This window comes from Mustela erminea, chromosome 21 (genome assembly GCF_009829155.1).
Source record: "Mustela erminea isolate mMusErm1 chromosome 21, mMusErm1.Pri, whole genome shotgun sequence".
NCBI classification, from domain to species: domain Eukaryota; kingdom Metazoa; phylum Chordata; class Mammalia; order Carnivora; family Mustelidae; genus Mustela; species Mustela erminea.
This window is the reverse complement of record NC_045634.1, coordinates 1,311,816-1,339,355: the sequence shown is the minus strand read 5'-3', so window position 1 is coordinate 1,339,355 and position 27,540 is coordinate 1,311,816. Positions and strand designations below refer to the sequence as shown.

The 27,540-nt window shown below is 40.9% G+C and overlaps 1 protein-coding gene across 7 annotated transcripts in view; it reads left to right on the top strand.

The window, feature by feature from the left end:
* Positions 1–27,540, top strand: part of CSGALNACT1 (chondroitin sulfate N-acetylgalactosaminyltransferase 1) — a 334,333-nt gene that overhangs the window by 125,740 nt on the left and 181,053 nt on the right. For 5 of the 7 annotated variants that reach the window (XM_032328782.1, XM_032328786.1, XM_032328784.1 and 2 more), the window contains one exon: positions 20,209–20,302. The gene's annotated coding sequence lies outside the window, so the exon portion shown is untranslated. Of the gene's footprint in view, positions 1–19,543; positions 19,892–19,933; positions 20,003–20,208; positions 20,303–27,540 lie in introns of those variants that run through there. The other 2 variants (XM_032328783.1, XM_032328787.1) reach the window with 2 other exon arrangements.

Genomic DNA, 27,540 nt, shown 5'->3' with positions numbered 1-27,540 from the left:
ATTATATCTCTTATGACATTCTAAATATGATCTATGTAAGCTATAGGAAATATGTTGTAAAGTATGCAAGCAATTTTAGTAGGAGGCTCTGACACAAAGAGCATCTGACACAAAAAGCATTTGTGGTAAATAAACATTTTTTTTTCAGACCAGGATATTTTTGTAGGTTTCAGGTATTTGTGGTCTTATGTAAGTTTGATGTGTAGATGTAATTCTCAAGCATCAGCAGGCAGGTCCTTATCCAGGTGAAAGTTGAGATAATAGTCCTTTAGGGATAAGGGCCATCAGAAGCCAGAGGGGCAGAAGGTATAGAATCTCAGAGTATGTACACTGTTGAGGAGGTGGTCCAAATAGCCTAGGTGGGAGTGGGCATTTTACCACTGAGAGAGTAATGCTGGGCACCAGAAGGAAAGACAAAGAATCTTTAGCCCATTACTGACCACACCGTCTCTCACCATAAAGTAAAAGATTCTTGTGTTCCATAGGATAGCTGTCCCGGGTCCAGATTCAAAGTATTTGACCATTTGCCTCCAAGAACCTGCTAAACCTAGGATCAGGTAGAGGTCTCTTTTAAGGCACAGCCTTAATATATATTTTTTAATAAAAATGACAGGTCTCTCAGGTCAGCCCATCACTGAAGGGAACTGATACTTCACCACTTTTAGTAAATGGATCAAAAGACCCTTCTTGACTTTGAGGTTTTCCCTCTAGAAGGATTTATATGTGTATTTTTATTGTCTTTTAGTTCTAAGTAGCTTTCGTTTCATGAATTATTTAAGAGTTTATTGGTTAATATCCAAATACCTAGGGATTTTCAATTCTTTTTGTTATTGATTTCTGGCTTAATCTTACTCTAATCTGTGAACCCACTCTATGTAATTTCAGTCTCTTGAGCAATTTGTTGAGACATGTTTTCTCTCTCAGCATGGAGTCAATTGCAAACATTCTGTTTACTCCTGGAAATAATGCATATTCTGCAGATGTTAGGTATTGTGTTCAAGAGTGTTGATAGTATTGTTTAATTAGAAAAATGTGTCAGACCAACTTTCTGCTGCTTATAATAGACACGTCTTAAATTAAGGATATGGAAAAGTTAAAAGTCAAGGATAGAAAAATTGATTTTCTCCTGTTTATTGTATTAGCTCCTAAGAGAGGTATGTTAAAATGTCTCACTCTGGTTATGGGTTGCTGCTTATGATTATTTCTCCCATTAGTTCCTTCACGTTGTGCTTTCTATGTTTTAAGGCCATATTAGTACATGCATACAAACTACAGAATTGACAAACAGTGGTTTGTCCCTTAAAGTCTACTTTAATATAAGCCTTCCACCTTTGTTTGTGGTTGTGTTTGCATGCTGACTTTTTACTATTACTATTACTGTCAAACACTACCTTTGTTTAAAGTATGTCTCTTAAAAGCAGCATAGTTAAATTTCATTGTGTATCTGGTTTGTTAATCTTTGTCTTTTAATTAGGTGATTTAGTCTGTTTACCTTTAATAAACTATTTGGGTTTCAATTTTTCATCTTACTCTTTGGTTTCTGTTTTTCCCACGTGTTCTTTTTTGTATTTCTCTCCTTTCCTGCCTCATTTTCAATTAAGCATTTTACTTTTCTGTTTTCCCCTCTCTTTTCAATTGGCTTATTAATTATCCATCCTTTTATGTTCTTTGGAGAAGGTACACCATTCATATTTGACTCTTAGGCTAATACAGATTAGTATTTTTAGCACTTCCTGGACAATACAGGAACCTTAGAATGCCTTTTTTCCATTTATATTCCTCCCAGACTATGTGCTATTCTTTTCTTGTATTTTGAATAACTCGAGCATAGATAGTAGTAAAATGTAATAAAATTAATGGAAAGTGATGAATCTTGACTATTTAATATCTTTTTTAAAATGTTAAATATAATTTATATAATTATAAGTTCAGATAATTTATTTTTAATAATGATTATATTTGACAATCAGCTTGCAAAATACTTGAAGGTGTAATAATTATCTCTTGTGAGCCTATATGAGTTGGCTCACTTACACCGCTGACTGATTCACTTTTACCACTGTCATTTCGTGGTGTGGGAACCAAGTTTAATAAAGATAATCCTTGGAATTGCAAGCATTTCAACATCCAAACATCAATATTTATGATCTCTGCACAATAAAACAACAATCATGTTTTGTCAAGTTCAACAAAGAGGGGCACATTTTGCTGATGACCTGGATGAAGGAATAGAAAAAGAGTTTGTACGGGCACCTGGGTGGCTCAGAGGGTTAAGCCTCTGACTTCAGCTCAGGTCATGATCTCAGGGTCCTGGGATGGAGCTCCCCATGGGGCTCTCTGCTCAGCGGGGAGCCTGCTTCCCCCTCTCTCTTTGCCTGCCTCTCTGCCTACTTGTGATCTCTCTGTTTGTGTCAAATAAATTAATAAAATCTTTAAAAAAAAAAAAAAAAAGAAAAAGAGTTTGTAAATGTGCAGCAATTCCACCTGTATGGTAGAAATGCAATATACAGGGCACTACTGTGCATTTCTTCCAAATGCTGTGTTCAGAGGTGGTCTTGTTACAGCTTGAAATTGGCCACGTTGGACTATTTACTTCATGGGATTATTGACATTTACATTAGGATGTGATTTATTGTTTTGTGTTCTGGACTTAAGAAAATGATGGAGAATATTACAGATTCAACTAACAGTGTCTCCCATCTGTAGCATTACAGCACAAAGAAATCATGGAAATAGTCTTCTAATATTAAAAAAAACCCTATCTGACTCAGCAAAAAAAATAACTTACCATTGATAAGCAAGTAATATCTTAGTTACCCTTAATATGAAATAAAATATCATCAAGCCTTCACAATGGAACCATACTCGTTTGTCAGTTGCACCCACAGGTGTTTCTGTAGACCCAAGAGTTGTGCAAAAGTTAATGAATGAATTGACTTTATGGAATTTATGATAAGGAACACTGGATATTTTATTATTATTTGTAAATTGTGTACTAATACTCTATATTAGTAAAATTTATAACTAATTTATGTCTACAGGTATAGATAAATGTGCAGTTTCCTTCCCGGAGATCTGGTTCTAAAACCAGCATAATTTGCCAGCATACCGCTGACCTCGCTCCTCCAAAACTGCTGTTAGAAGCCTTGTTATTGAATCTACTGACCTTCTTAAGAATCCTAGGGTGAAAAGTTAACAGATGTTACTGACTTCAATACAGCAATTGCTTCTTTCTACATTTCTTTATAATACTGGAATTTTCCTAGAACTTGGACTAGTTGTCTTCTTATCACCTCTGTGAAAACTCCCAAGGCCTCAAGGTCTTCACAGTATTTTTACAGTTTTTTACTTTTTAAAGGAGTAGAAGATTCTACTCCTTTTACCTAAAAGATTTTTCTGCCATTTTGTTATCACCTCTTAAGCTTTTACTTCCCAGAGTTTTTCTGACAGATGTTGTGTCTCACAATCCCCATGTGAGCACCTTTGCTCCTTCTGAGGGCCCTGCTTGATGAGAAGGAGCATCTGACAAAAGCTTTGGGTCAGGCACTACTGACAGGGATTTGATGATGTCCCCTTTCTTGCCCAACATCCAGAACTCAGGATATCTTAACAATTAAAGATAATATTCTGAATAAATTTTTTATTTTCTAGGCCTGGGGAAATCCTCTGTGCTATGTAATGTAGTGATTACTTAATGAGTGCTCACTGTGGATCAGTTATTGTGTTTTGTACTTTCTCGTTACATCAGTCTGCTGCTTAACGTCCTCAGGTAAATTTCATCATTATCCTCATTTTAGAGATAAGAAAATAGAGGGGCACCTGAGTGGCTCAGTCATGGTTAAGCATCTGCCTTTGGCTCAGGTCATGATATCAAGGTCCTGGGATCGAGCCCTGCATGGGCTCCCTGCTTGGTGGGGAGTCTGCTTCTTCCTCTCCCCCTGCCCCCCCCCCCACTCCTGCCATTTGTGCTCTCACTCTCTCTGCCTCTCTCTCAAATAAATAATAGCCTCAAAAAAAAAAAAAGAAAGAAAGAAAGAAAGAAGAAAACAGATTTAAAAATGACAGCTTGCCTAGTGTTTCAAGTGGCCAGATCAGGTGACTTGAACCCAAGTTCTTCGGGTACTACAAGCACTGCATTATTCTGTGATTTGTCAAAAGAGTGTGTCGTGTTTCTCTTTTGTCTCTCTCAAGTAACCTCATTGGTTTCTGCTTCCCATTTTCTTTCCTTGTTTCTTTGTTTCTTTTTTTAAAAGATTTTATTAATTGTGCTCGCTTCAGCAGCACATATACTAAAAGATTTTATTTATTTATTTGAGAGAGAGAGCATGAGAGAGGTGAGGGTTAGAGGGAGAAGCAGACTCCCCGCTGAGTGGGGAGACTCACACGGGGCTCCATCCTGGCACTCCAGGATCAGAACCTGAGCTGAAGGCAGTTGCCCAACCAACTGAGCCACCCAGGTGCTCCTGCTTCCCATTTTCTTGTCAGAATTAGTGAGTATCCTTGAAATGTAAATCCGAGGACAGGAACATTTTGTTATTGTGACATGGAAGTGTAAACTATTCAAAAATGTTTTTTGGAAAGGAGAAAGTTAAAACTTTGAATAGTCTCCACCCTTTCCCTCACCAAGTCCCCACTCTGTGTCTTTCTAAACCTGTCCCTTGTCGGGCACCAGCCCTCCTTGGTGCGGCCTCCAGTCCTGCACGGTTGTCAGGGGACTCCTGGAGCCACTCATTGGTTCCACACCTTGGGTCCTCACCTCTCCAGCCCAACCTCATCTTGGCCCTACAAAGAACATTTTAAAACACAAGCATGACTGATGAAGTTCTAGATCCTAGGTGAGGTTTGGTGGCCTGAGGTCCGGAGCCGATGACCAAGAAAGAATTCTTGAGACATCTTTGGTGCAAAATGGTGGTTTATTAAAGCACAGGGACAGGACCCGTGGGCAGAAAGAGCTGCTGCCCCGGGTTGTGAGGGATGGCAGGTTATATGCCTTGCTGTTGTAGGTGTGTGAAGGGATGGGAGGTTTCAACGGAGTTTTCATGTTAAAGAGGGCCTACAAGGTGCCAGGAGGAGGCCTTGCCCTTGTGGCTTGATCAATGTCGTCTTAGGTCAGCTATTAACATCAAGATAGTTGGGAAATTCTTGGTGGGGTCTTATGATCTTGCTATCATTTACATTCTCTTCTACCTCAGCCTCCTCCAGTTTCGTTTATGATGGGGAGGGAGACATTAGGGCTTGAGGAACTGAGAGTTATTTGCCTCTGGAAATTTGTGCTATTGATAAGGTAACCTCCCTGTTTGTAGATCTCTAGGACATCTGTAGAGCAAGGGAGGTTCCTGTTCTGCAGGATTGTGATCAATGACCATTTCAGTTTTTTGCTTAAATTCCTTTAGTGACTCCATTGCCTTTAAGACATGATTCCTTCACTTAGTGGAGGTTCCCAACCTTCTCTGTCACTTCATCTGTGTCCAGTTCCCATGAGTAGATCAAATTCCAGCCACATTCAACTTACAGGTCCCGAACTCTGGCATACTTTCTCATGTCTGCTTTCTCTTTGGGTCTCCCCGCCTAGAATGCTATTTTCCTGTCTCCCATTTCTCCCATTATCTGCCCTCCCAGTTGCCTTTCACAACTCGAATGTAAGGATGATTAGCCTAATGGGATTAGCTGCTCTTTCCCTCTGCTCCCTTGGCAGCCTGTGCATGCTTCCTCATATGCCTCAGCCTTCCAAATTGTGGATGGTCCAGGAATAGATAATCTTTGAGCTCCCTGAGGGCAGGAATCGTAACCTTACCCTAGAACTTGACAGTTTGAAGGCACTTGGTATATTTGTGTTAGAATGAAAGGTGAGAGATTTGCTTGTTCAATCACCTGTCCTCCATTAAAAATTTCTCCTATTCATTGTGGAAGAGAATGGATGATGGCTATAAATCCAATGGGAAGGAAAAATTCAGAAGAGGTTATAGATGCTGCTGTGCTAAGAAAAAGTACTAGCTAAGAACTTGGGGGAGTTATTTCACCTCTCTGGACTTTGATTTCTAGGAGAATGAAGGTTGCATATCATGATTCCTAAGGTTCTTTACATTGGTGAATACCAGCCCTAAAGTCACACTTCGTATTACAACCATTTGTATTATAATTTTTTTAGTATTTAGAACTTCTCAAAAGATCTGGAATCTGATTATTTCCTAATCATGTTAGTGAGTACAATTTTCATTTTAAGCATATAGGAATAATAAGACTTCTTTTAAGTTCCTCTTTTAAAAGCTTACCTATTCTTTCTTCAAGTTAGTTGTTAAATAAATGACATGTTAACATAAATCAGTACAATTTTATTTTAAGATATCCTAACATGTCAAAACATATACATCAAAATGAATGCAAAATAATTCAATGAAGATACTTTGGGAAGCTATTCCCATAAGATTGTCGTTGCTTAAAATATTTTTGGAACTTCTTGTTCAGAATTATCCTTGAGCACTTGTACAATCTTTTTTCTAGTGTTGGCAAATCTGTCTTTGTAGGACAGATTTGTGAACAAAGTAGGTGATCAAACTGTATTATCATTTTGTTTACTTATGAGTTTACTTGCTGTGCTTAGTAAAGTAATGTATGTTCATTTGGAGAGCATAGAATAAAAAGAAAAATTAACTTAAACATTAATCAGTCCTTGGGAGAAAACACCAGAGATTATGGGGTTTAGAGCCTGAAGGTGACTGAGGTTCAGAATTCTCATCCAACACAACAAATTTTTTCTGTCTCCCTTGTCAATGCCCTGGGTTGGAATTTGTCTGCATCTGGAGTTTTGGATGCATGATTCATATAAAGAAGTAAAATCCCCCCATTCTATCTTTTCGTTTATCCTGGACTTTAGACCCTCTCCCCCCCCCACACACATAGGGAAAAGTAACAAAAAACCAAAACAAACAAACAAACAAAAACTATTATCTCCCTTAATTTAACCAGAGTATTATTTTGGTGCATTTTTTCCCAATTTTAACAATATGTCATTTGTGTTTTATTTAAGAAAAACTGAGATCCTGCTGTCTATGCCCTTGTATCTTGCCTCCTCTTCTTAGTATTGTATGATTGCCATTCATTAAATTTTTAAAAACACGATGTTTAGTGGCTATATTTTATTCTATCATATATATTCATATTGTACTCTCTGTTTTCCTATTGTCTTCATAGTAGTAGCATATTGATGTCTATTTGGCTGTACCCACAATGATAAAAAATATTACAAATTAAAATATATTTGTTAGTTTGATATATTAAACTGTTTCTTAAAAGTGGAATTTTTATTACTAATGAGGTTGAACTATTTCACATGTTCTCTGTCTTGTTAAATGTTATTTTGCCTCAAATTCTGCTCTGATATAAATATTGCCATCCAAACTTTCTTTGCATTTGTGTTCTCTAGATTCACTTAGCTCTTCCTTTTATTTTAGATTTCTGGGTCATTTGGTTTTAGACTTGTCTTATAAATAGCATATAATTGGATGTTGAGCATCTTTGTTTTTGTTGGGGATGTATAACCCATTTACATTTATTGTCATATTTGATAAGTTTGATCTCTGATCAATTTAAAAAATTCATACTTTATATGCTTCTTGTTATTCTAAAGAGAATATGTTATATGGATTCTATTTTTGTTTCTTTTCTAGTGATTTAAAAGACACACATCCAGCTTTTATTCTTTTGGTGCTAATTCTGTAGTTTTAAAAATAAATTTGGTTTACTTATTTGACTCAAATTAGTTCTGAAAGCTTATCTACAAGGGGTATTCAAAAGAAGTCTTGAGCAATTGAACATTATTAGAATCAGTGTTTATCCTTTCAAGTAGACTAGTCTGAGGGACAAAAGTCATTTGATTTCAAGTGTTGATACTTCATTTAAAAAAAAAATCATGTTTTATATTAAGGTCACCTTAATGAGCATTTCTCCACCAATTTGACCCTTTGGTTACTTCCGGATTAATTTAAAATAAAGATAAACAATAAAAAAAACCTTACCCCGATACTCTTTCTCTGTTATGTACCCTGCCTTCTTTGTTACCCCTCACTATGTTTTTAATGTAAGGAGTGGAGAGCAACCAGCCAGTGACAGGTGTGGCGTAACAGAGCTCTGAATGGTTAGATCTTGGATAAGTCACTTTAATTCTGGGCTTCAGTTTCTATATCTGGAAGTTTATGAGATTGGAGTACATAATCTCTGAGGCACTACTTATAGCTTCAATCTTAAATAATTGAACAAAACTTATTTTTTTTTATTTTTATTTTTATTTATTTTTTTAAAGATTTTATTTATTTATTTGACAGAGAGAGATCACAGTAGACAGAGAGGCAGGCAGAGAGAGAGAGGGAAGCAGGCTCCCTGCCGAGCAGGGAGCCCGATGCGGGACTCGATCCCAGGACCCTGAGATCATGACCTGAGCCGAAGGCAGCGGCTTAACCCACTGAGCCACCCAGGTGCCCCTGAACAAAACTTATTAAGTGCCTATTTGCATAGTGTTAATAGCAGGCCCTATATAAAATTACAAACACAAAAACAATCTGTTTATCAAGTAAGAAAAAGAAAAGTTACTAAGTTGATGGGATTCTTTATCTTGGTCTGTGTGCTGGTTACACAGTGTGTAGTATGTCAGAAATTCACCGGGTTATACCTTTAGGATGAGGATACTTTAATCACTTGTATATTTTATACTTCAAGAAACTGGAAAACTAAACTGAAAAAAGAAAAAAGAAAAGAAAAAGAGAGAAAAGAAAGACTGGCCAGATGTTTAAAGGTTGAACTTATGAGGCCGGACAGTGTAATGGGGAGTCCACAGAAATTAGATAGTGAGTTTAAATCCTGACAACATCAAATATTAGCCTTGAAATCTTTTTTTTTTTTTTAAGATTTTATTTATTAATTTGGGAGAGAGAGAGAGAGATCACAAGTAGGCAGAGAGGCAGAGAGAGGGGGAAGCAGGCTCCCTGCTGAGAAGAGAGCCTGATGTGGGGCTCGATCCCAGGACCCTACTGAGCCACCCAGGCGCCCCAGCCTTGAAATCTTGTGCACATTACTCTAACCTTTTAGACTCAGTTTTCTTAGTGAAAATAAAATCTGTGGTTTCTACTTTACAGTCAGGGGTATTGAATGACTGAAAAAGAACATAAAGGACCTGGCATGTAGTAGGTGATCAATACACATTCTTTAAAAGGAGGCAGCAAGACTATAAATGAACGTATATGACGGATTTGAAGAACTAAAAGATTTTACATCACTCTTTTGAAATCACCCCAAAATTAATAAATCCCAGAACAACAACAACAAAAAATCCCAGTGTTAAAGGAACAGTGTTAAAGGAACAGTGAAGAAAAAGCTAGGCTCATGTTTTTCTGGTGATGTGCAAACTGGAAATACCTCTTTTGGAGAGCTACCTGACAATTTATAATAAAAATCACCCAGTTTATAATTATGATCTTTAAACTGTTAATCCACTTTTCAGATTATGGCTTGAGGAAATAACTCTAAAAGGAAAAACAAAATTTATTTATTTCAAAATGCTTGACTGGGTTATAATAATGTGTGAAAGCAACTAGGTGAAAGATGGCTAATTAAACCCTTTTAGCAATGCAGTGGAATACTGTTCCATTTAAAATGACAGATACATGGACTAAGTAGATATATGGAGAATTCAAGCAAAAAAATTAGAAACTAGGATGCACTCAGTGAATACAACCACATAAAACCTATATAGCTGTGCAATGATAAAGGTTAGAAATGAATTTTGTAAATTTCCAGTTCTATGTGGAAAAGGGGTGATCTATATTTTAATTTTTGGTTTATTATAGTATAATGATTGCCATGTGAGTCTATAAAAATAAAAACATTATATGTTTTGAGATAGAACAGGGGATCTATGAAAATAGTGTATAAAATACAGAATAAAAATGTACAGCCGATAAATACCTAGAGTTATAGAAAAATAGACATGTTCCTGATGATATTGAAGCTGTTGCCTCACCAATGCATTGTGAAAGGAGTTATCACTCTCAAGAAATGCTTTTCCTAGAAATAATTTCCAAGTCAGCTAAAATGCCAAAATATGGAGATGAAAATTCATGAGAGTTGTTCTTAAAGATATCAAGTTCCCTATCAGCTACATTTTTTTTCCAGCTGCTTTTTCTTCTTTCTTTTCTTTTGTGATAAAGGAGAAGGTTTTGTAGATGCTGAAATGGTTTACAACTGCCTTATTTAGTTGCTCTTTTTTTTTTTTTTTATGTCTCCCCAAAGGGTCACAAAATCCATCATTTAAAAAGAGAAAATGATGTGTTTTTAGTGCAAAGAGAGAATAGCCACTTTAGAGAACCAATAGGAATGGAAATAAATGGAATTGGGCACCTACAGCCATAACATACTAAGTACTTTGAATCATTTCAGATGTCAGAAGCTTCACAGGGAAAATGGAATGAGGTGCTGGGTGGTGGGGTACTTCCTTTTCATCACTGGGACGCCTAAATCAACTTGTTAGTGGTAGTGAAGTGAAAGACTGTTGGAGTGCACAAGAAAACATGGCAGACCCGGGTGGAAGGATGCTCCTCTTTTCCCTGGGAGTAGAACATCTTTGGGAAATAATGAAGGACTTTACTAGGTGTGAGAGGACTCTCGGTGTTTTAGGATACTGAGGAAGCTTTGTATCTGAAATGTGTTTGGTGGCATGGAAAATTTTTGACGCAAGTTACAAAATGCAAGGAATATTCCCCAAAAGAGGGCTGGCAAGAATCACAGAGCTGGAAGGAGTTTTAGAAATCGATTAGTCCAAACTCTTAATTTTGCCAAAGAGGAAATAGACCCAAAGGGGCAGAAACGGCTTGCCCAAGGTTACAGTCACCAGTGAGGAGATGGCCAAAACCAAGTCTTTTGATTTCTAGCCCTTATTTTTCCTGCTCTACCTTGCTGAATTACCCTTACCTTCCACCATCACTTCATTACTGACCTTTTCTGCATCTATCATGCAAAAGATTAGCCTTCAGACTTAGAAATGTAGCCCTTTAATTCACAAAGAGTTCCTTTAAGCCATCAGAGGTGTGAGTCAGCAAATCATGATCTATAGCACTGTTCCAGGATCTTGTTTGTCTAGCAGAGGAAGAGAAGTTTAATTTCAAGAGCTTGATTCTGGAATCAGAGTTCATATCCATCCCATGGTTCATATCCCAGCTTCACCACTGGGATGGTGACTGACACGAAGGAAATTATTTAGCCTCTCTGAATTTTGGTATCATCTGTAAAATGGAGTATTGTAATAGTACTTATGTTTTAGGGCCCTTAGGTGAGGATTAAATGAGATACCCCATTAGATGGGGGCCTGGGTTATAGTAAGTTCTCACTAAATGCTGCCTATTATTATTATTGTTCTGGGGATGGTTAGAACTCTTTCTGTCAAAAGTCTTAAGGAAAGAACTTTTTTCTTATTTTTTGAGGGAGGAATGGGTATTATCTAGGCATGGTCCTTAGGTGCTCAGAAAGGCTTTTCTGGGACTGTAAAACTTCCTGAAATTTCAACAATGAGAAATCTTTCTCTGGTAGTCCTTTATGGATCTAGAGTAGCTTATTTATTCTGTAGCTTTTCATCCAACAGCTATCTTAACTACCCCAAATTTAGCTACTCCTTATCTTTAACTTTTTTTTCCTATTTTTGTCTTTCAGTAATTTTTATAGCTTTATTGAGGTATAATTGATATGTAATAAACCCACATATTTAAAATATGTAATTTGATTGGTTTTGATATACACATGAAACCATCACCAAAATCAAGACAATGAACATATTCATCACCAGCAGAATTTCTGGGTGCCCTTAGGTAATCCCACCATCCTGGTCCCTCCTGGTCCCTCCCAACCCCCAACCCCATTCTCAGCCAAACCCTGATCAGCTAGAATTTTATATAAATGGAATCATATAGTATGTTTTTTATTTGTCTGACTTCTTTCAAGTCTGCATAATAAACATCCATGTTGATATGTGTATCAACTGCTTATTTGTTTCTATTCCCTTGTTCACTCTTTACCTCTGTCTTGCTTAACTGGCCATGATAGGGGGTGACAACATATTTTGATGATTTTAAAATATTTGTTGATTAAATATCTGTGTTTCCTGTTCTTATTTTCAATTTCATTACTGTCCAGTATACAGAGTAAATAGTACATAGCAATTTAGGCTCCCTGAGCGTAATACCCGTTTGCATTCTGAACGCATGTTTTCAAGAATGGTGTCCATAAGCAGTATTACTATTTATCTACTCAAAGGTTGAGATCAAAATTTTCTCCTGTCTCTTTGCTATCAATATTAGAAAGAGCATACTTCCATTGGCCTAACCCAATGAATTGATTAAATAGATTCAATTATATAAATATTTACAGTTTTTATTTTTACAGTGAAATATATATATATTTTTAAAGATTTTATTTATTTATTTGACAGAGAGAAATTACAAGTACACTGAGAGGCAGGCAGAGAGAGAGAGAGAAGGAAGCAGGCTCCCTGCTGAGCAGAGAGCCCGATGCGGGACTCGATCCCAGGACCCTGAGATCATGACCTGAGCCGAAGGCAGCGGCTTAACCCACTGAGCCACCCAGGCGCCCTTTACAGTGAAATATTTACCCTGTTAATGTTACAGTCCCTTTTTTGAAAATGTGGACAGTATGTTCTCAATTCCCTTGCAACTGGAGCATAACGTAAAATAAACTAAAAAATTGATACAGCAGAAGTGATACATTTGCAAAATAATGACAGATCATTTAGAAGGCAAGTCCAATTTTACAATGACTTTTTACCAACACCACAGTATCTCTCAACTATTGACATTCCTGCATCTGGGAAGGAAGAAGATAAAAATTACCATTCAAAACGCCCATAGACGTTTGGTGGAAGGTTTAATTTCTTCATCTATCATGGTGTCACGAGCCCTGTGAATACTATTGATCAAGCCTCAGCGCCAGAAGTCTGGAGACTTGGCAGTGTGGAGGGTAGCATTTAGCCAGAGGGAATCCTAATGCCAGAGAAAACAAACTTTGCCCACTCTGCATTTTGAACTTGTGTTCTGAGCCATTGTCCTGAGTGCTCTTACTGCCTGGTAAGTCTGGGAATACAGTCATTTAAAAACTGAGCCTGTAGTAAAGATGTCTGTACCAACCTTAAAGAAGCTACAGGCATTCTAGTGGTAGGTAGAGCTTTCTAATGAACAATGAAAAGGTGTGGTTTCTCTACCTGAAGGTAACTTGGACATTACCTGGTCCCAATGTTCATTTTGCAGATGGCTAGCCCAAGGTCCTAAGAACTTAATAGCAGAACTGGGACCCGGGCTCTGCTCTCCAAACTACAAACCCACGCCCTCTCAGTGTTCCTGTTGTACAGGGACTGGTATGTGGGGGTGTGAGGAGTTGCACTGTATGACTGATTTTCTCTGAGTGCCCGCATGGGGGTCTGTTGTCTGGGACATTGCACTTTGATGAGCTATACTTATTGAGCATTGTGTCTTCTTTGGGCTTGTCCGTTTTAAAGCTCCCTTCCCTACTCTTAGCATCTCAGCCTAAATGCTGTCCTGTATCTTCATCATTTGTTTGGGCAGCTTGTTCCCAGCTGTAACATATCTTCTTGTCCACAGGGATTCTTAGGGTGGGTGGCCAGCAACAGAGCAAGATCACCCTTCTTCACTGAGAATCACGGACTTAGGCCAAACCCTCTATTTTACAGCCTGGAAACACAGGTGAAGCAGTAGTGGACTCAATCTAAAGTCTCACAGGAATGCATTTAAGATGATGTCTTAGTCAGCTGGGGCTGCTGTAACAGAAGGCCATGAACGGGGTGGCTTATCAACAGCAGGCATTTATTTCTCCCAGCACTGGAAGCTGGAAGTCCAAGGTCATGGTGTCACCATGGTCAGATTCTGGTGAAAAACCTCCTTTGGGTTGCAGACAGCTGACTTCTCACTGTGTCCTCACATGGCGAGTAAAGAGCTAGCTGGCTCTCTGGCCTCTTCCTCTCAGGGCACTGGTCCCACTCATGAGGGCTGACTCCACCCTCATGACCCAATGACCTTGGAACGGCCCTACCTCCAAATACCATCACACTGGGATTAGAATTTCAGTACGAATTTTGGGAGGGACACATTCAGGCCCTAACTGATGAGAATCCAAATCTATTGTTCTACTTGGGATGAAGTGCAGCAGATCTCCCCGAAACACTGTTCGTGCCTCATTAGTGTCGAAATTAGTCCTCAGCACCTGTCGAACAGCTGCAGGATCAAACGGGGAGGAACTGGCCCAGAAGAACATATTCGGAGAGCACATCTCATCAGATGAGCAACAGCCCATGGGTCTGACTGCAGCACTGCGGGCCGTGTGCTGGAAAGGAGCTCTGCTTTACGGAGGAACAGCAACTGTGTGCCTCTTAATGGATTTAGGAGAGAGATGATGTTAGTGGGCTCACAACTAATGGCAAACAGAGCAATGCAGTTTCTTTCCAGGAGGCTACAGCTAACTCTGTCCTCCCAAGTTCAAATTAGTCTGTCTTCCTTTCTGTTTTAACAGTATATTATCTGGATTTCTGTGTCGGATGTGAGCCATTTCATTCTTTTTTTTTTTTTTTTTTTTTTTAAGTTTTTATTTGTTTATTTGAGACAGAAATCACAAGTAGACAGAGAGGGAGGCAGAGAGAGAGGGGAAGCAGGCTCCTCGCTGAGCAGAGAGCCCAATGCGGGGCTCGATCCCATGACCCTGGGATCATGACCTGAGCTGAAGGCAGAGGCTTTAACCCACTGAGCCACCCAGGCGCCCCTAGCCATTTCATTCTTGAACGTGCTCCTGGTTCAAGGGTTGATAATGTGAGGATGGCTCAAACAGGGATCCCACAGGGACCCCACTGCCTAGCTTGGGAGGCATTGGGTAAATCTTTATAAATAACATATGATTTGTTACCTTTTAAGGTATTAATAGACCCACACATTTTATTTTTTTTATTTAAATTCAATTAACCAACCTATAGTATCCTTGGTTTCAGATGTAGGGTTTAGTAATGCATCAGTTGTGTAAACACCCAGTGCTCATCACATCACGTGCCCTCCTTAATGCCCATCACCCAGTTACTCCATTCCTCCACCCACCCCCCCTCCAGCAGCCCTCAGTTTGTTTCTTAAGGGAAGAGTCTCTCATGGTTTGTCTCCTTCTCTGATGACTTCTTGTTCAGTCTTCCCTTCCTTCCCTTATGGTCCTCTGGGCTGTTTCTTCTATTCCATATATGAGTAAAACCATATGATAATTGTCTTTCTCTGATTGACTTCTTTCGCTCAGCATAGTCCCCTTTAGCTCCATCCACATCAATGTAAATGGTAAGATTTCATCCTTTCTGATGGCTGAGTAATAGTCCATTGTATATATAGACTACATCTTCTTTATCCATTCATCTGTTGATGGACATCTGGGCTCTTTCCACAGTTTGGCTATTATGGACATTGCTACTGTGAACATTGGGGTGCATGTGCCCTTTCGGATCACTACATTTGTATCTTTGGGGTCAATATCCAGTAATTCAATTGCTCTAGACCTGTACATTTAAAAAGAGACTTCAAATAATTTAGCAATATAATTTTGTTGGTAGTCTCAATAGTTCTGCAAAGAGTATCTGAGATTATCCCCATTTATCAGAATGAAAAATTAAAGAAAATAAGAGTGACCTACTTCACTGGAAGGATTAGGAATAAGAAAGACGTAAAGAGATATCTTCTTATTTAGTCTCTTCTGTACATGCTAGATCAGGACACAGTGATCCTGTTTTTCATTTCACTGGATAACAGAAGAGCAACATTTTTGGAGAAACTCATGACTTTTAAAGTCAGTTGTGCTCTAAAACATACTATTTTCAGCATATTATTTAATGTGGAAAGAATGTGGTCAAGAATACAGTTACATGTGATTTATAATGGGTAGCATGCAAGGGCACTTTCTTTTCTGAAACATATTCTTTGTTTTTAAGATTTTATTTGAGAGAGAGGGCATGGGAGTGAGGGAGACAGGGGCAGAAGCAGAGAGGGAATGAAAGAGAGAGAGGGAAGAGCAGACTCTGTGCTGAGCCCAACACAGGGCTCGATCCCACGACCCTGGGATCATGACCTAAGCTGAAACCAAGAGTCAGAAGCTCAACTGACTGAGCCACCCCTCTGAAACAAATTCTTAAGAAAGACAATTTTAGAAGTTGTCTGCATAGTTCCTGACTCTATCCCTGCTCTGTCTTCTAGTACCGTAATATATTTATACAAATAAAAACATTACCATTAAGATTTAAAAACATATATTATTATCCACATACACACAAAGAAAAATATCACAGGTAGCTTGAGTTGGCAGACACATATCTAGTCTCTGCCTATTTTGATGACTTTCTTTTGTTGCTTTCGGCACATTGATGAGGAAAGGGCTTGTTCGTCTTCCTTGCTTATTTCTCACATTTCAGGAATCAATGTATCTGATACATAGGGGGTTTAGATGGACTAACGAGTTAAAGATTGGCATTTATGAAGGTGAGGAAGCCTTGGAGCTTACGGCCCATGAATAGGTATTATTGTGCCACTGGATCAATTGTGTTTTTGAAGCTCTTTAGAAATTAAATTGCTTTGAACTTTCACTTAGGAATTGTACATTTTATAGAATGGGTTGCTAGATTGTTTAAATATTATTGATCTCAGTGTACTCACTTTCAACAGTTTTGATTGCTGTTTTCACTAGTTGAGTTTTGGTAGCCTCCTTTTAATATGGTTAAAAGATGACTTATTGGGGGTGCCTGGGTGGTTCAGTGAGTTAAAGCTTCTGCCTTCAGTTCAGGTCGTGATCCCAGGGTCCTGGAATTGAGCCCCGAATTGGGCTCTCTGCTCAGCAGGGAGCCTGCTTCCCTCTCTCTCTCTGCCTGCCTCTCTGCCTACTTGTGATCTCTCGCTCTCTGTCAAATAAATAAAATCTTAAAAAAAAAGATGACTTATTTATGGAGTCCTGTTAATTAATGTATGTCAGACTCTATTACTGTGGGACCGTGGTAGGACGGACTTCCTAACCTTTAGAATCCTGCCGGGAAACTTCCACATCCAAGTATGTGATTGTTCCATGGACGTTCTCCCAGCCACTCTCTGCACATTGGCCTTCTCTTGCCTACTTTTTTACCATAATTAAAACTTGTGAATCCACATAATTGTCTCACTCTGTGTGCCAAACGACCGAGAACACACAGGGCATTGGAGATAGGAGAGGGGACCTCAGATCAGGCTACAGATGTTCAGACTGAGGGATGTTGTTGAGAACTATTTTCTCAATGGAACAAAGCAGGGCACTATATCTGCACACCTGCAGTTGTTTTCTTGGATTTAGATTTTATTTTGAACAATTCTAATTGTTTCTTTGATACTCAGGAAGACTCATCCAAGAGTGTGTTTTTGTCATTGTGATTTCTTATAAGGATGAGGGATTCAGGGGATCAGGGAGGGACTGTGTTCTCAAGGCCTTGATGGCCACCTTTGGCTATCTGCCAGGCCCCTGCTTTAATGCAGTTGAAGCCCCTGTTGGTCCCATATGGTCTTAGAGAACCACACAGGAGGGCCAGATCTTGCAGCCAAGACAGTGTCGCATAATAGAAAAAGTAAGGGTTTGCTTTTCCTTTTTCTCTCTAGAGCTTTGGTTCTAAAGTCAGGAAAATCCTGGCTTTAGCATGTACTCGTAGGGAGGTTTCTTAACCCCTTTGAGCCTCACTTTCTCCATCTGTAGAATGGGAATATTAATACACATGGGTGTTGTGGGGGTTGAATGAGTTCGTATGTAATGCAGCTAGACAGGGTATGGCACATGGTAGCTGTGTCATTGGTGCCCCTTGCCTTTCTTCTAATAGATGATGTGTCTGGTTGAACACACCCACTTCTCCCTAACGGATCTTCCATTTACCTTCAGTAATTTTCCATGATGCCAACTCGTGGTCCACCCCCATCTCCGAGGGAGTCTTGTCAGTGTTTCTGCCTTCCCGTCTCTCTCTTTCTCCATCACTAACTTGGGATGACTGCTTTCTGGGGGAACATGATGTTTGGAACTGCTAAGGAGACAATGTACGTCCTAGAGCCAAGGATCGGAGTTTTAATGAGTTCTTTCACTAGGAAAGAGGGCGGTGCTAGGCCGTCCTGGGGCTCTCACCCTGCGGTTTGCCGGTGCGAGGGCCAGGCGCTTAGAAGCCGGATGAATGTGCACTACTGTGTGTGGATGAAAAAACTGTGAATGTTTCTCTTCAAGTTGCTGGAGAGAGAAGTACAAATTAGATTATTAATGATCATACGGAGGTATGAGCCGACAGTCTATTTAGTTTCATTATTAAAACAAGTGTGGTTTTGGACGATGCAGATGTTTCCCCTTTTTATGTAGATGGCAAAGGATATTCATTAAGGATATCAATAAAGACCGAGTGATTCAGCCTCCGAAGCGGCCCTCTGCATGCTAAAAGACAGAAAAGAAAATTTAAGTGGTGGAGAATGAGAATGTGAGATTGGAAGCCAAATTATAAACTCATTTCAACTCTTGGCCTGCAGGCACTGGAATAACATTATTTGCTGTCAAGGATGGAAAACAACTCCGATTCGGGTCCAAGTGATTATTCCACTTTGGCATGGCCGCCTTCCTGCCAACAGCAACTCTGTCCTTGGACAGAGATTAATTAGCCAAGCAGGGACGGAAGTGTCGGTGGTGAGAGCAAGGCCAGGGGAGGTCGAGCTGCAGCCCTGAGTCCCCCTGGTCGCCGCGGAGAGCACCGTCCCTGTCCCCGAGAGGACGGCCCAGGGCAGGCCCAGCGCACTTTAACCTCAAACCCACCGTAAAGTGGGAGGCGGGAGCGGATCCCAAGGGACGTGGCGTTGTTCCGTTCACGGGATGCTTCGGAGAAAACCTTCAAAGTTAGGCGCCGGGAGAAGCAGAAATGTGTCAGATCCGCTGTGGACACGGCCGCTGTCCCCGTGAGAAAGGACGAGCGGCGGCGGCCCGCGGGCTTCTCGGTCCTGTCTTCGCTTTCTGGCCCCTCTTCACTCCTGCATGTGACACAGGACCAAGAGTGTCGCTTGCTTTTCGCTGTCCCTTGAACTATAAAGACGGCGTGAGACCAGACGGGAGTACTCTGGGGGACGGGGACCGCTCACGCATCGAGGACGGCGCTGTGTGGTCATGAACGCTTCTCCCACGGGAGCCCCAGCCCCTTTCCAGAACGTTCTCTGGCCTCTGCTTCCGGAACCTGCTCTTGTCCCTCGTTTCCCTCTGCTTTCACCTGCGCTGACACATCTGTGGCCTCCAGTGTCGTTCCTTCCAGGCAGGGGTGGCGCGGGGCGGTCGCCGTCCTCGCCTTGCCGCACTCTGCCGGGACCTGGGGGGGGGCCCGGGGGTCGGGCCGCGCGGGGGCCGGGGAAGCTCGCGGACGCGTGTGCGCCCCTCCCCGCCGCGCCCGCCCCCGGGACAGCGCCAGCCGCGGGACAGCGCGCAGGACCCGGGCTGGGGGGCGGGGCGGGGGATGCGCCGGGAGCCGGGCGTTCTAGGCGGCCCGGGACCATCCCGAAGCGCGCGCGCCCTTTCCGCCCCTCGGGCGGAACTTGAAGGAGGATTTGCTCTTTTGTAACATTGCGTTCCATGAAAACATTAAAAAAAGAAAAAGGAAAAGGAAAAAAAAAGGAAAGAAAAGAAAAAAGCGGTGGCGCCGCATGCGGTCTTTGCCGAGGGGGCGGCACTTTCGCTCCTGACCCCCGCTGGACACCCAGCAACTCCAGCGCGGACGGAGCGCGAGCCGAGCCGCGGGTGCAGGAGCAGCGCGCGGGCAGCGGGCGCGTTTCTCTCAGGCTAGGTCGGCTTTCCGGGGGGGGAGGGGGTTCTTCTCAGGCGGGGGGCGGCCCTCACGCGCACTCCTGCAGGGCTTCAGCCGTCTGTTTTAAACCGCGCGTGTGCGTGTGCGCGCGTGTGTACAAATATTTTGTATTTTATCCATTACAATAGGGAGGGGGAAACACCGTCCTGCGTGTGGGGGGTGAATCGTATTTTATATCCGAAACGATTTAAATTTCTACCATTTTGTAATATCACCTAGAGCGGAGACATGAGAATTCACGGGGGGCTCCTACTTCTTATTTTTATTTTACTTTATTTTATTTTCTTATGTTTTAGATTCCTTTCCGTTTCACGGGAGGAAGCCCAGGTATTTTCACCCAGAGGAGGAACGATGTAGCTCCAGGCTCAGCTTCTCTCCTCATACTTGCAGGTAAGCGAGTCTGGTCATCAGAGATGGCTGAAGAAACAGACTTTGGTCCGGTCTGCGTTGTATTCTGTATTCTGGTTGTGTTGGAAATGTGTCCAACTTCATTTTACTCTCAATAGCTTGGCTAACAACAAATTATTTTAAGATATGAATACTTTTTTCAAAGTAGTTAAATTATTTGGCTGCCTGGAATCTTTTTATTCACTTTGGAAAGCTTATAATGTGCATTGAATGTTACCAACTTCTTTAGAATTTTCTTCTCACGGTGGCAAGTGACTTAAACCAATAATGTAGTTAGAAGAATGACTTAATTCTTCTTAAAAAATATTCGCTTGAGTAGGAAGAGTTGTTTTCTTTTTGGAAGTTGTGACAGACTATTCAGCTTTCTCAAATAGTTAGCCCATAATCAAATGGGCATCATCATTCTGACTGTGCCACAAAATAGTTCTTTAAGTAAAATAGTTTAGGAAATTGAAGGACGATCTTCATTTCTAACTTACATCATTGGGGTATACTTTCTAGAATCTTGGAGAATAGTAGCCCAATGGATTATATGGTTGGTTTTCATCTAGGGACAAATATAAAGCTATGGAACATTGTTGTAGGTCTTCTCTTATAACCAGTAATTTTGAGTTTCACTGTGATAAGATATTTCATTACATTTGGCAAGACTAAAACTTAAAAAAAGCAAGAACCTTAGGGACATCATTAATGTTGGAATGCAACAGTATGAAATCTGAAGTTGTATACATGACTTCTGTCTTCAACAGAGCAAACCTTTTCTAGTTTTCTTTAGAAATGGCTCAACAGACATAACAGTAAAAATAGGTAAGCTGTGCTCAGCATATGCGCATTTTCAAGAAGCCCCTCTCACCTTTCCTCTTCATTTAACAAATTTCTGTAGAGGTTTTGTTCAGGATTTGCTTTGTTTTGTTTTTACTTTTGTCACCCTGATTAAAATGAAAGAATGGAACTCAAAGCATCTGATTTGATTTTACATTAATGAACTGCTTTGCATTAAAACAATGGAGTGTGCAGGAGTATAAAAGGGATTGTAACTGAGTTACTATTAATAGAAAAATAAAAATGACCTTGGCCAAAAATTGATAATACAAACAAAAATAAAAGAATAATTCTTCACCAATTCTTTTCTGAGTAGAAAGTCATGTGGCTATCAGGCCTAAGCAATTCAGGGCCAACTTGAGGGACATACGAAATTATTCTGATCTTTGGTCTCAGGATGTTTCATGTTTTGGGGGATGGCTTGGATGATGTAGAAAACAGTGTCAGTAGAACATCATGTAGACCCTAATTATTAAAATCTTGAGATAAGAGTAGAAAAGAGCCAAGTCAATTTTACAAAATAGAGAAGCGGTAGAAAGCTGACTAAGGTCGAGCTGGGTAAATGCAAAGTTATAGGATGTTTGTGCTCTAGTCCAAGGCTGTTAGAGTAGCAAGATGTGTAAGGCTTGGGAGGCCAACGGGTAGAGCTGCAGCCTAAGTGGGGTTTTAGTGGTGCTCACAGTGCTGTGGACCCCTGGGCAGAGAGAGGGGAAGCTGCTAAGGAGCCAAGGCTTTACCTGGTCAGTACCAACTTGGGAAAGCCACCTTTCCAGGGATGTCCCTTTACGGATTGAGGCCTTTTTAGACTGAGGGACTTGACTGTCCCTCAGCAGTGGTCCTTCCCCAGACTTGCAAGAAACCAACATGTGACTTGGGAGAAGAGTGATGGGTTGTGTTCTTCCTCTGGTGGCAGACACGCCACACCAACACCTAGTGAGCATGGAGTTCAAGCAAGGACAGTTCACTTGTTGATTAAAATATGGACCATAAAACGTTGGCAATAAGGATGTTCTGGTGTCGCAGACACATCCTTTGCAGAGCCTATGGCCCCACACCGTTTCTTCCCCATCCGCTGCTGCCCGCCATGTTGTCATCCCTACTCCGTGCCCTGTTGATATGTTTCCTGTCTCTCCCTACCCAGAAGTGTGTGGCATTTCCACACATGCTAATTCCTCTCCTCCTGACGAGGGGAAGGTGTGCTCCAGATCACACCTGCTCCGTTTCTACTTTCTGCCTCTCCCCCACTCACTGTGCATGTGGAAGCTCTGGTGGTCTTCACACTTCTCTTTCTGCTTGCCCTATTTTCTTCCTTGCTGCTCTCCTGGGGAACTTTTCTCACCCATCACCACCAATTCCTACAATGAGCATCACCAGCATTCAGAAACAGCTCCTAGGAGGCCCTGATGACAGGAGTGGAAGGGCCAGTCAGTAGGTGGAAGAGTGAAGAAAGGATGTCTCCTGGTCCCTGCCCAATGCTTCTGCTTGGTCACAGCTCTTCATCCCAGGGTCTCTCGGAGTCTCCTCTGAGCTGGGCACAGTCCTTTCCGTTCTCATGTTGGTGGTCTAGTCTGTTCCTTGGGGAGTGTCTGGGGGCATAGAAACTCTCTCTGTAGACAGATAACCTTGTAGGTCCTTTACAGTTCCGGGAGCTCTTGAAACGTGACCACCAGGTAACATAAGATGGTGGTTGGTTCAGACCTTTTTGGGGTGAAGTGGGCATGATAAGTAAATACTAATATGAAGCTATCATATAGGAACTTGGCACGTTGCTCATATTTGAAAAAACAGAGACTTGAGTAGTTTGTGTTTTATGAATTTTTGGATATGTTTTCAACTTTTAAAACATTTCCATTTAATGGCATGAAGTGTGACACAAAGTCTGTAAGCTTTTAATGAGTGTCAGCTTTCGCTGCTGCAATTTTAATTTATACTCCTGAGCCACAATTTGTTTTCAGCAGTCGAAGCTACTCCAGGCAAGCCTGGGCCGGGAGACTCACACTAGCACCAGAATGGGTATGGAGTGATGCATGCCTTCTAGTGGGTTATCCTTTCTTTCTCTTGATTGACACTTAATTAGGCCTTGTGTTTTGTCTTTTCTGTTCTCTTTTGGGGCTCTGCTTATTGAGATTCCCTTTCCATCGACTTAGTTTCTCTCTCCCAAGCTTGTGCTTCAGCCTCTCACATCTGTGGCTGGTTCTGCTGACCCAGACTCCCTTCCTGTCTAGGACTTGGCCCTGGAAGACCTTTCCTGAGCCCCAGCAACTGAGGGGCTGGGCCATTGTGCCCCCCATCACCTTATTTCCCCCACTGTTTACTGCTGTTTACCAGTTAGACAGCTGTCCCGTGGCCAGCACTATCCTCAGAGGAGGCTCAGTCTCTGCAGTTTCAGCGCGTTGCCTGTGTTTGTCCTTATTTGTAGCCACAAACAAGTGTTTGGATGACTTTGCGGTATCGAAAACCCTCGTCAGAACCTAGTAATGTCAGTATTTTAGTTTATTTTTAAGATTTTATTTATTTATTTATTTATTTGACAGAGAGAGATATAGCGAGAGAGGGACCACAAGCAGGGGGAGTGGTAGAGGGAGAAGCAGGCTCTCTGCCAAGCAGGGAGCCCGATGTGTGGCTGATCCCAGGATCCTGGGATCATGACCTGATCTGAAGGCAGATGCTTAATGATTGAGCCACCCAGATGACTTGCAGTGTCAGTATTTTAATTTGCTGAGTGGTTCGTGGTATACCTACCTTTCCTTTACCTTCTTCTGTCTTAACTTGCGTATTTTCAGAGCTACTATGGAGGCGGGAGGGGAGGGATTTGAACCCAAGTGTTCTGACTCCAGCATCAGTGCCCACTTAGTTTCATGTGTTAGAAACAGAAGTCCAAGAAGGTTGGCTGCAACCCACCTGGCCATCCACAGATAAGCAGATAAGCAAAATGTGGACTATACACATCGCAGAATAGCATTATACCTTGAAAAGGAAGGAAGTTTTGCCACACGCTACAACATGAATGAACCGTGAGGACAGGATGTGAATTAAGCCAGTTACAAAAAAAGGATGAAATATTGTAGGTCTCAGCTTGCGTGAGGTATCCAGAGTCTTCAGGTTCATAAGAACAGAAAGTGGGATGGTGACAGCAAGGTGGGGGAGGGGAGAATGCAGTGTTGTCTAATTGGTTTCCATTTTGCGAGACGAAAACTTCTGGGGTTTGTTGAACAACACTGTGAATGTACTGAATACTTTTAAACTATATACTTAAAAATCATTGAGATGGCAGGAGCATCTGGGTGGCTCCTGTCGGTTGAGTGTCAGACTCTTGGTTTCAGCTCAGGTCATGCATGGTCTTGGGGTCCTGGGACTGGGGTCCCTGAGGTGGGATCTGTGGTCATCACAGAGCCTGCTTGTCCCTCTCCCTTTGCTCCTCTTCATGCTCTCTCTCTCTATCTATCTCTCTGTTTCTCTCTCTCTCAAATAGATATGTGACAAATCTTAAAAATCATCAAGATGGTGACTTTTATGTTATATGTGTCTTACCAAATTAAAAATAACAAAAAGTCAAAGACCTTGGTTTTAAAAAAGATAATTAATCCTTTAAAAAAGATTGAATTTCTTTGATTTGGGGACTTTTCCTTCCTTACGTTTTATTTTTCATTTGCTCAGGTCTTTAAATCACTTTTTATTTAACATGTATTATGAAACCAAAACAGACCAGATTTACATTGGTAAGATCTTTGGGCTTTACTTCCAGACCTTGTTATTCCTTTTCTTTTCTTTGCCTACATTTGCAGTTAAAATCTGATTCAAAATTATCCACTTTCTCACCTGTTTTTCTTCAATAAAGATAATAGGATCTTACTGCTCATCTAGAAATACTTGTATGACACTTAAAAAATTTACTTATATGATTAAGGGCAGAAATGTTTGTTCTGTCACAAGACTCCAGGCTTTCATCTGATTGCTCATAAGGAGCCAGCTCATAAGGAGTCAGTCTCCCCCCACCCCCAATCACACTAATGGATGTTTTATGTGGAAATCATGACTCTAAAACTAAATAACATTCTGGTGCTTGAAAGAGCACAATTTCAAATGTTCACCTGACACCCAGGAAACAGCTCTCTTTTTACTCAAAGGTTCTGACCCAGTGTGTAATATCTTTCCTGAAGAATTTAAAATGAAACTCGAATCCTGTCAGCCTAGGGACATGTTTGTGGAGGAGGGAAGGCAGGGATCTAATTCAGGAGCTGTGTGTAAAGGTTTGAGGGAAAAGTGGGGATGAAAATTAGAGGTGGAGGTGGGCACTGGAAAGAATTATAACCGTGTGGAAACTTCTAGCTCAGTTGTTACTTAGACTTTTCTTTCTTTCTTTTTTTTTTTTTGAGAGAGAGCTGACATGAGGGGAGGTTTGGGGAGGTGGGTGGTGGGTGTAGAAGGAAGGGTCAGAGGGAGAGAGAATCTTCTCCTATGTGGGGCTCATTCTCACTGACTCTGAGATCAAGACCTGATCCTAAATTGAGTTGGATATTTAACCAACTGAGCCACCCAGGTGCCCTGATACTTAGATTTTTTAACATTATAGACAGGATTGCATGGTTAGGGCCACCAGAAAACACTAAATTCTTCTTTAATATTAGGAAACCATCTAATTCAAATTGTTACATTAACTTTTTTTTCCTAAAGCTCCTTAAAAATATGTGGCAATTAGAAATATTAATATTTACACTTAAATCTTTTAGTAAGGAGTTGCATATTTTCAACTCAACAAACAAATGAGACTTTACTACAAGTTAGACTTTAAATACACTTTGGGGTTATGAAGTGTCAGTTCTTGGAATTGGAATTCAGTTTCTGGTGAATGTGCCAGTCATCTGCAGAAAAATGAGAACAGTAAGGTGATGTCTTTCAAAGAACTAATACTCACTCTGAAGGAATAATCTTCACTTTGAGGCTCTGGTCTTTTTTCTTATGTTTTAATATTTAAAATATTCTTTTAGAATATAATGATAATTAATATTTAAAATTCTATTTCTTGACAAATTAAAATGTTAGATATTATTTAGGATTTTTGCTTGTAAGAAACAGGAAAGGTATATATTGGAAGAATGCCCCAGAATTGATAGAAGAACCAAAATCTCATATATAATTAAGACTTGCAGCCAGGGCTACTTGTATCTATCATTAAATGTGTTTTTCTACGTTTATAAAACTTGTGAATAACCAACTTAGTCCCAAGCATGTGGGATCCATGCCAAGGAATAGAGGTCTTGATAGAGAGAGAGAAAAGGATTAAATTAATAGCATTTGACTTTTATGATAATTTTTTTATAGCCAAGTGAAATAAAGCACTTACCTGTAGCCTTGGACCATTGTACCATTGTCCTAATTGGAATCCTGACCTAAAACTGGAATGTGGATTAGGTGACTGGGTGAGGGTTGTGTTGTTTTCATCATCTAGCTCTTCTTGCCCTGAAGTCGTGTGGTGGGTTTCGAGTTCGTATTATTGCTAATCTCACTGCAATTTGACTCATGGCATCTTAATTATTATCTTTAGTACTTGGAAGCCAGATTATGGATATCACCATTGCCTGCCTTCTCTCCATCATTTGATGCATTGACCAGTGTCTTTTATTTATTTTTTTGATTTTTAAAATTTTTATTTATTTATTTTTAAACATTTTAGTTATGTATTCGACAGAGATCACAAGTAGGCAGAGCCACAGGGGGAAGCAGGCTCCCTGCTGAGCAGAGAGCCCGATGATGTGGGGCTTGATCCCAGGACCCTGAGATCATGACCTGAGCGGAAGGCAGAGGCTTAACCCACTGAGCCACCCAGGTTCCCCGACTACTGTCTTTTAAACTCTAACTTCCCTTGGCTTACATAAAGTGACAATAAGCTCTTATAGTTTTTCCCTACTTGTCTGGCTGATCCTGCACAGTCCCCTTCCCATCACTTACATATTGGTGTTCCTTAGCGTTCTGTACTCTCTGTTTTTTCACTCTATACCTCTGTATTATTTCTTCTGGTCCAAATGATGAACTTTCATCCACTTCCTGCTTCTTTCCAACTTGTCTCCCCCAGCTCACACGACTCTTTGGGGCTGCAGACTCAGTGCCCTCCACCCAGTGTCCCCAGCTGAGCTGATTAGGTTAGAACCAGGTGAGGGCATCCTGTTTCCTGCTTCTCCCCAACTAGCATGCTACTCTCAACAACCCAGCACTTGTCTAACTTGGACCCAGGATGAACAAACGTAAGTGATAACTACCAAGTTGTGGATGAAAATGAGTGCACACATGACTGAATATCTTAGGATAAAGTTGCCAAGTGGAGTCACGTTCTCAGCAATACTTCAGACTGTTCTGAAAAGATGATGCTGTCAAAGCCCCACATGCTGGTGTTCTAGGAG